Here is an 8,229-nt window from a genome sequence, read left to right on the forward strand (position 1 = left end):
TTATGTAATATGAAAGATTTGTGGTATAAATATAAAAATAAAAATATGTGTGCCAAATAATGTAAATATATTGAAATTGAGAGGTAAGAGTTCCTTAAGACTAATAGATCAAATTCAACAAAACATACACAATAAAAATTAAAGATTAAAAAAAAAAAAGAAAGATTTAGCACTCAAATATTTAAGATCATACAAAAAATAACTCCATTATTAGCATAGATTTATTAACATCAAAATGTTATAAATGCAAATATGAAAGTTTAGATGCTATATATGCAAATACATGTAAATTTTCCTAAGAAATAATGAATGGGCAAAATTGTAAAGCTGTGTCACTGAAACCAATCATACATATCAATGAACAAATAACAAATTGAAATTACAACATTACTACAAACATTTAATTAAATCATTCTTTAAATGCATTTTATAAACACAAGCAATCAAATGAACCTCAGGACTTCAAATGCTGCAAGTGGGAAATACTAATAGAAAATTGCTGCAGAAGCACGAAAATCAAGAGTTTTTTCATGTCCTGACAATTAATTCCTTCAAAGATTTCATTGGTGAATTATATCTATAAGCAACTGAATCCCTCCAAAAAGCCAATCCTAATTGAAATTAATAAAAAAATTTATGAAATTTAGTAGGTTATTTAACATTTGGGCCATGACATTTACAGACATACCACACAATTCTTATGTATTTACATATCAAATACCCAAATATTCACATTTACATGCACACCACTCAAATCATTAATATCACATAAAAAATACCACCATTGCTAACTTTTAAAAAATTAAACAAAAAATGTAGTATATTGTCAAATAATCAACTTAGATTTGAAAGTTATTGACAAAAATTTCAACAATTTCACTGAAACCTGTATACCAAAAATAAAAAAAAAGGGCAACAGATTTCTATAAATTCATTATTTCCTCTTTAAAAATGTAGGCACACCATAACAAACAATTGAGGCCCCTATTATGGTAGAAAGTTCATAAGCTCCCCTCTTTTCTCTAATAAATGATGCAACTCTCAATTTGGTTTCACTAAACCTGCAATTCTCCACAACAATCCTTGCAAATTTTGAAACTTTTCTTATGGATGGAAAGTTTGATTTTCCGCCATTAAAATTATCTGTCAAATTGATTCATTTGTTGCACTTATGAGGGATGGAGTCCTGAATCCATGAGTTGAGTATGACCTTCGCAAAAAGGGCGATTTATTCAATGTTACGTTCCATAGATTTGCAATAATTGTAGGGGAGCCTGCAAATAAGTTGTGAAGAGGAGCACCTTGAGGCGCATAACACTCTTGTTGTCTAAGAGATTCACTGCTACAACCCATCAGAAAAACAACAGCATAGCTACTGAGTTTTCCAAAAGACTCTGCGCATATATATTGCATTCCTGTGGCATAAAAAGAGAGAGAGACTTACATAGATACCACTCAATTCCCGATGTAGTCATATATCTATCAACTGTTTTTAAATGCATGTCACCTTATCTGTGATTGAAATGTATATTTTTACTTTTTAAAAGTTAAGATGGTGGTATTTTTTATGAGATGCGAAAGAGTTGAGTGGTATAAAGGCAAAAATATATAGTATATGTGTTAAATATGTAAATTAATAAGAATTCGATGATATATAGGTAAATGTGGTGAAGAAAAAAAAATTACCTAAATAAGACTCAATTCATGTGTATTAGCATGTCTTACGCCTAAACTTCAACTTTTACTTATATGTCACATTATCTATACAAGAAAATATGTATTTTACTTTTTAAAGTTGTAAAAGCAAAAATGACTGTAATTTTTGTGTGATATGAATGATCTTGGTAGTATGAATTAGGTGTTCAACATGTAATACACAGAAATTAGGTGATTTAAAACTATTAAACAACTGCAGCACCATTATGAAATAATAATCATGTTAAGACAAACTTACCACTTCCATGACTAAAATACCAGAATAGGTCATAATTTTGTAAAGCTAATAATAATTCCTCAATTGTTGGAACATTTCCTATTTTGTCATGTGCAAGAACAAAAAGCTGCTTGTGGCACCAAATAGAAAAAAAACCAAATAGAAAAAAGGCACCAAATAGAAAAAAAAAGACAAATAATTTTAACATAAATACAAAAAATGTTTACATACATACCTTTTAATTCTTATGTATTTGCATATCTAACTAATACATAAACATCAATGATATGAAAGGTTTAGGCAATATAAATATAAGAAGTTTTGGTGTTAGATATGTAAATAAATAGGAATTAGGTGGTATCTAAGTTAATGCCACGAAAAAAAGAGATTGCTTTGAATGTATTCGAAGAGAGTGTTACCTCTCACTTAAGATTTTGAAACCATTTTTCCAATTCTCATTGTATATAATTGAGACTACGATCAGGATTAAACAAATAATATGCACGAAAAGGGTCTATGTATGGAAGATTGACTTCAAATGTATTCTTTTCACTGACATGATGGTTTAGTTTTAGCAAAATGTTGCCTAAGAAAGGCACGCGATAAACTGTCCGATTTTTCGTTATTGGCATGCTCTCCCATGGGATCATCTAGGGTCATGCAACCATGGCTTAGGATAGCTCTCAAGTGAAAAAACTACTTTATTCTAAATAAAACTTTCCTTGCAAGCTAAAATGAAGGTTATTCAAAAAGTGGACAAGGCTAGAATGAACAAAAGAAAGTCAATCGATCTATCACCAGTGCAAATCTAAAAGGAACATGACTAAAGTGGCAAAATAGACCACAGACTATATTAGCAATAGAGTTTATACAAATGCTAAAATAATTCTCACCGGTATTGTTTCAACTAATATTAAAAGAGTTTGTGGACTAAATTGACATTTTAATTGTGGAGAATTTATATGCATACCACATAAATGTTATGCATTTACATATCTAATAAATAAACTTTATTTTTCACATTTATAGCACCCAAATCTCTTATATCACATCAAAAACACAATCAATTTTACTTTTAAAAAGTGAAACATATTTTCATGCATAGGAAAGATAGCATGTATGTTAAAATTGAACTTTAGGTGTTGATATGTAAATACATAAGAGTTGAGTGGTATATATTCAAATATTCTTTTTATAAACTCTACGACTAAAATGATTTCTTCAAAAAAATCGGAGGATCAATTTGACACTTTTCACCAAATAAAAGTTTGCAATAGGTGGTTCAATACCAAACCAAAATGTTTATTCGCTATCAAATGAAAGTGATTATCTGCACATCAGAATGTAAAACGAGAATAATTGGTTGCCTGCTGACTTTCATGTCTTCGCCAATTGATTTTGAAATCAAACTTTCAACATATGTGAGGACTGACTTAACTCTTTTACTATGGTCAGCAAATGCCCTGAACCCTTGCTCCCCACAACATCCTCCCCAGCCAAAGAAACCTTTATAACAGTGATTGAACAATGCAGGCTTCAACAACAAGAACAGACTGAGCACCACTGAGTATAACTTTGATGAGATTATCATTTAGTATAAAATCACATTGGGAATTCAAAGAATTCGACAGGTTCTTAGCAAAAATTTCGAGAGATTCGGCATCCAATATCTCGCCCAAAAGCAAGCACTCTCATGGTCCTATCCATTTATCTTTCATTGCTCTGCATCACAACTGAAGAAAAAGAAGCCAAAAAGCCAATATATAACAATGTGTGCATCAATTTAGTTTTAAAGAACATTAACCAATAAATTAGGGCTTATTTGAGATCATTTTTTTCCTTCTCTTTTGTTTAAAAAAATGTTTATTCAGTGTGTTTTTCTACAAATTTTTAGTTATTATTTTTTAAAAAATAAATTATATATATATATTAACATTTTTTTTCAAAACAATTGACCACTTTGAAATATTTGAGTCTTTTAGAAATAACTATATTTTATTCAACTTGTCAAATATGTTTTGTTTCCCCTTCTCTTTTGTTTATAAAAATGTTTATTGAGAATATTTTTCTACAACTTTTTAATTATTATTTTTTAAAAAATATATATTAACATTTTTTTTCAAAACAATCGATCACTTTGAAATATTTGAGTGTTTTAGAAATAATTATATTTTATTCAACTTGTCAAATATGTTTTGTTTCAAATCAAAAGAAAAAAAAAACGAAAAAAAATAAAAATTAAAAAATAGAAGTGATCGCAAACGACCTCTTAGTTTTGAAAGTAGAAAGTTGCTTAAGCATACCACAATAAATGATTTAGTTTAAAGTCAAGCATCCTTTTAAAATACCACCACTCCCAGCACTTAAGATGGTCGTCGGCTTCACTATTGACAAAATAAGATGTAGGAAAAAAATTTAATTCTAAAATAAGCTTGTACGAGGGAGCCACAAATTCAATCACAGCACTGCTCCAAGGACAAGACCAATTGGAGACTACATTTTCAGGTATGAACTCCTTGAGTACACTAGAATTGGGTTTCTGAAACTGAACCAACAGGCAAGAACATAATAATCGGTTGCCTATTCCCATCAAACCGTGTGATAAGCAACCATGCCAGAAGAAAAGGTGGGAGAATCAGTACCTCCCCAGGTCGGTTTACCTAATCACCATCAAGCAAGCTAATGCAAATAATTGAAACGTGTGATAAGCAACCAAGCCGGAAGAAAAGGTGGGAGAATCAGCACCTCCCCAGGTAGGTTTACATAATCACGATCAAGCAAGCTAATGCAAATAATTGAATTTCTAGGGAGGCCAAGGAAAAAGTGCTCAATGAACTCTCCAAGGTTTTCAAGTTTTTATGATGCATATCTGGAATAAAATAAATATAATTATAGTCGTTAATATTCAATTAGATCCTAAAAACATGAAATTAAGAGGTATAATTTAAACAGAACAAACCTTGAGATGTAATTTACATTTGCATCGTGTTCCAATACATTCTCGCTTTCTAGGCTCTGCAAAGAACCAAAGATGAGAAGAAGAGCAAGATTAAGAGAGTTAAATTCCTGCCAAAAAAAAGTCGAATTAGAATGAGAAAGACGAACAAAATCCGACATGTTACATAAGTTTTTTTCTGCGGACTGAGGAGGTCAGAACTAAAGCATCAGTCGAGTAATTTCTTCAATACAGTTAAAACTCGTCACACTTCTAAATTGTAACGGAAGTTGTGGAAAAAAAGTTTGATTACATTTCGAGTGAAATAAACATTGTTATTTACAAATCAAGCATCTAAGTGATTTTTAAATTATGAAACAGATACATTTACACGTGCCCCGATCGAACCATGCCGCGTGACAGAGAAAAAAACGGCGCAGTAACACGAAGAATATTTCCCCCTGTGTTATTCAAACCATCATGAATTTGATAAAAATAAAAAAAATATGGGTTGGGGTTTTATCATGACCTTTGATATTTGAGTGAGAATTTGAAAAATGGATGAAAGAGGGAGCTTGATTGAATGAAAAATGGTGCTTAATTTGTTAATGGCAATGTTTTGGCTGCCCTGTACGTAATCACCCCAAAAACATTACACAATAAGTGCAAAATAAATAGAAGAAATGGCGATCAAGAAACTTGAATTCTTTCCACAAAAAGATGTCAATCTAGACTAAGAACCATGAAAAACGAGACAATAAGTTATTCTTGCCTATTAAGCAACATTTTCTATTATGGGTGCTATTCTTATTTTTGTATTGAATTTCTAAATAATTTATAATATCAATAGTCATGACTTTGTGATTCAATTACTTGCTAAGCATATCATATTTTTTATGTTCACAATGAAATGTTAAATTGCATATATGAGTGCCTTGATTTATTATTGCATAAATTTATGCATATTAAATTAATGCATATTGTTGCAATAATTATTTGTCACACATGTTATCTCAATTGAATGCAATAAATTTTAATCATGTTGTCAAGCAAGTCATGTATTAATATATAAATAATACTAGTAATGCTATTTATAAAATAATTATTGTTAATTTGCTTACTAAACATAAAATATATTTTTGTATTCAATGCCATATAGGTCACTTAAATCATTTTTATATTAGTTAGGTCGACCGACGTGACTATAGACTGACAACTCTATAAAAAATCATTGAAGTTTTTTGGGCTAGAGTTTACCTTAAGAAGCTTATGGTGTTTTGATCAAATCAACTATATCGATATGTAAAATAATATGCAATGTAATGATGAATGACTAGTTAGTTAAATTTAGAGATGTATGATCAAACATGATATGGTTATATATGAAGATGTCACAATAAAATTACATGTATTGCAGTTCATTTACTGTGTTTTGATCAATATAAAATTACATGGATAAGTTAAATTCAGCTTATTCAGATAAGTAGTTTATCCTGATAAGCTGCTGATCAACAGCTGATCCAGAAAAACTGTTTGACTGTTTGGTTTGTGCATTTGGAAAACAACTGATTCTGGATAAATGATTATTCTGTCTCTGTTTTGGATAAGTTGTTTAACTGTTTGGTTTGTATGTTTTGACAACAGCTGATTACGTTTTAACAACAACTGATTTGCAGTTTTTTTTTTTAAGTAAATAAACAATCTGACACGTAGAAGTTGTAATGTTCTCAACAAAACTGCAATGTCTACACATTAGATATTTTAGAACGAATAAAATTCCTTCATAACATTACAAAAAAGATGTACATCTCACCTAATAGTGAGTATCATAAAATTAAAAAAAAAAGAAATAACATGTTAAAATTACAGGTAAAAAAAATGATAATATTCATTTTACAATGTAGAGACATGTCACGAGGAATGTTGCCCGGATGTGACGGTAGAACCCCGATCAACCTTGTCTGGTTGGGAAACAGTCGAACCACAAGCAATGTTCTCAAGTTGTGATATCGTCGAACCCCGATCAACATTGTCCGGTCGGGATAACGGAGAATCGGATGTACTTTCTGCCCACTTGAGGAACTTGCAGTCCTTTAGTCTGTGTTCCTACCGTTGACACCTATAGAACTGCCGCACGTAACTATGTTGCTGAAGTAATGTGAGTAATAAGAACGAAAGTCCGCAGCGGCATAGTACTCCCTCGCACTTTCCTGAAAACATGTAGCTCATCTTACTACAATTATTTAAGAGAGAATAGATCAGCCAAGAGATTACTAATAAAAAAAAAATCCATACAATTTGAAAAAGATTAATAAAAAAATACCCAATTAAATTTTGATATAAGAATATAAAAATGGAAGATTTATATACATGCCAATGAATTTCTATATATTTACATACCTAACACCAACTCTAAAAAAATATTATGGTGTTAGATATGTAAATTGGAAAATTTATATACATGCCAATAAACTTTTATATCATGTAGACATAAAAGTTTAGGTATTAGATATGTAAATATATAATAATTATGTGGTATTTATGTAAATGTCTCCCCATTGGATCACACACATCAACAGCGTAAGTCTATTTATTAACCTTCCAACATAGACCATAAACTTGTTCTGTTGCAGCATATAGGACTGATCGTAGAATAGGACAACTTGATGCAGGTGTAAAAAGGCCTAAGATTGTTAATATAACTACAATAATACAATGAATGAAGACAGGATAAGAAAACAAGGATTTGCAAATCAATAATCACTGATTTCATACAAGCTCATTTTCTTTATCTGAAAACCCTCAGCAATCCAACCAAATAACAAAAAGCACTTGAAGTGGCATTTTATACACAACGTTTTCCTTTTTAATGCATTGGTGGTGGTATTTATAGGTGAAATGAAAATGGAAACTAGGGTTTCAGGAGTCAAGTGTGAGGAGGATAAGCGAGGACTTCAATGAGGCCATGTGCTTATGGTAGATATGGACTTGTGTATGTTTCTTCTATATATAGAGTTTATATTAGGGTTGAAAACGAGCCGAGCTTGAGCGAGCTCAGACTTGGCTCGTGTTTGGCTCGTTCGAAATAGTTCGTGTTCGAAATCGGCTCGTGAACAGTGTGTTCGTGTTCGAATGTTTGTGTGCGTGTTCGGCTCGTGTTCGGTTCGAAATTGACTCGTTAAACTAAAATTGAAAAAAATAGATGTAAAGTGTGAGATTCGAACCTGAATCAAATATATACAAAAGAAGACATTAACCACATTGTCACATGTGGTGTTATGATTTAAACTTAAACATAAATATATATTATATTATTATATAAATAATATATGTAATATATTTTTATATAAAAAGTTATATA

The sequence above is a fragment of the Phalaenopsis equestris genome, unplaced genomic scaffold (assembly GCF_001263595.1).
Source record: "Phalaenopsis equestris unplaced genomic scaffold, ASM126359v1 Scaffold000276, whole genome shotgun sequence".
Taxonomy (NCBI): Eukaryota; Viridiplantae; Streptophyta; class Magnoliopsida; order Asparagales; family Orchidaceae; genus Phalaenopsis; species Phalaenopsis equestris.